Raw genomic sequence first — 2,211 nt, 5'->3', positions numbered from 1 at the left:
AGGCTTCAGGATTACCAACATGCCAACATACCAATTGGCAGAAACAACCCTCAATTCTGCAGATGATGGTGTAGCATATTGAACAAATGTTCACTTGACCTCATAGTCATAGTAGTGGTTGAAGTAGGACAAGAGCTCAAAAAGGTAAAAAATTAGTTTGAACAAGTCTCAGCTAGCAGCCTCAGTGCACTGAAAGAAGATAAAACAACCAATACACAAGTGGACAACTACAAACAAGACCTGATACCTTTTAAACAACAAAAGCTAATAACGGTAACTAATGATTATAAGAACTACACAGTTTACCTATGGCTCTTAGGAGACACAACCTGACCAGGCAGGGCTCAAATTATATTGGTGTGCTAAAATAAAGATGATTAATTTTGCTATTTTGAAGTAATCTGGAGAAATCTGGAGAGTGCCTCTGTTCTTTACTAAGAAACATTCCATATATATATATATATATATATATATATATATATGCAAAACAGCGGCACTCACGGGGCTGAATAAAAAAGACAGGTACACAAGTGGTGTATGTGATTCGATGTTTCAGTCAGTGAGGACTTTTATCAAGAACACAGAAAAGATACAAAGTACAAACCTTTATAGGACTGCGTTGGTGTGGTGAAGTGCTGCACGCGCCCATCTTGCCAGTCGCCGGGTGGATGACATCAGCGTGCGGCCGAACAGTCACAGTGCACATGGTGAAGTTCGGCGTGTGACGCAGTATACAATGACAAACACATCCAGGCATCAGCTTCAAGTCAATGGGGGGGATTATGTAAATGAGATCCATGGACACAATGTATAACATCAATGTAAGCTGAAAGATGCTGTGATGAATATCATAGTGAGTAACAATGAAATAAAAGCATCCAAATGAGTGAACAGGATGCCAACAATAGTGAAAAATAACAAACATGAATGAGTACGTAGCTACATGTGTACAATAAAAAACATACATAAATATAAAATATAAACTGCAATCGTCAGAATATAGTAATAAAAAAGTTATTATGCGGCATATTATGGGATAAGATAATGCAATAAGCTAGCAACCAATAAACAAATGGACATGTGTAATAAGACATATGTTGAAGTAAATATAACTATGCAATGTGTATACAGCTAATAAATCATGAAAATATATATACACATATTACTCTCTGCTGAAGGAGGAGAGCCCAAGGCAAGGTAATGGATATACCTAGATTTAGGAAAAGCCAAACTAGAATAAACAGGAAAAATCTGGAAAAATTGCATAAGATGTAATGCAGGCAAGACCACGTAAAGGGTATACAAGATCACAGTAACCATACCAGGTCAGAAAAGGAGAGAGATGGGGGAAGTCCAACACTGTATTTGATTTACAAAACCTGATATTCCAAGGGAGTCACCCACCCTAGTACTAACCAGGCCAAACACTGATTAGCTTCCAAGATCAGACGAGATCGGGCTTATTCAGTGTGAGTATGTTAGTAAATCTAGAGAAGGAAGAATAATCCATAAACTCTCCCGTAGACATAACCTCTTAAGTAGGTCACGGATCGCTACCTCTTGGTGGTAACTTGATCCAGAAACAAGAAAGGCATGAACCAGAAAAATATATATCCACTTAAAAAAGAGAAAAAGACACAAAATTATAAGGTGCTAACTATAATAATTAAGCACCAAACTGGGAGACAAAGATCAACATGCACATGAAACAAGGTGTGGAAAATGTCCATGAGGCTGGTCCTGTGGAAAAAATTATAAATAAATAAATCAACAAACAACTGACTGAAAGGTCAGGGTGAAGAGTCTATTTTAGAGGAAACAGGCAAATTATATTGTTTCATTAAGACCCAAAGGTGCAACAGTATTCATATCGTGGATCCAACGTGCCTCTAGCTGTAATAAACATTTATCTCTGTCTTCAACTCTTTTCATTATCAGCACGTGATCGATAATCTTGTGTCTCAAAGTAGCCAAAGGATGCTTGAATTCTTTGAAGTGTCATGCCACGGGCTGGTCATTGTCTTTTTCTTCAAGTGCTTGTCTTATGGCGGTGCAATGCTGCGCCATCCTTATCCTCATTGTGCAAGAAGTTTTGCCTATGTAAGCGAGGCCGCACGGACACCAGATGATGTAGATAACAAACTTGCTCATGCAGTTGAGAATGTCTTATGGGAATACGTTTCCCTGAGTGTGGATGAACAACATCAGGAC

General features: G+C 38.3%; 1 pseudogene; it reads right to left on the bottom strand.

Annotated features, from left to right (window-relative positions):
* Window positions 1-1,367: 1,367 nt before the first annotated feature.
* On the bottom strand, window positions 1,368-1,487 carry LOC148479685 (5S ribosomal RNA; annotated as a pseudogene).
* Between the last annotated feature and the right edge of the window lie 724 nt (window positions 1,488-2,211).

Source organism: Taudactylus pleione, unplaced genomic scaffold, assembly GCF_031769625.1.
Source record: "Taudactylus pleione unplaced genomic scaffold, aTauple2 ptg000615l, whole genome shotgun sequence".
Classification (NCBI taxonomy): domain Eukaryota; kingdom Metazoa; phylum Chordata; class Amphibia; order Anura; family Myobatrachidae; genus Taudactylus; species Taudactylus pleione.
The sequence above is the reverse complement of the archived record's forward strand: the minus strand, read 5'-3'. Positions and strand labels throughout refer to the sequence as shown.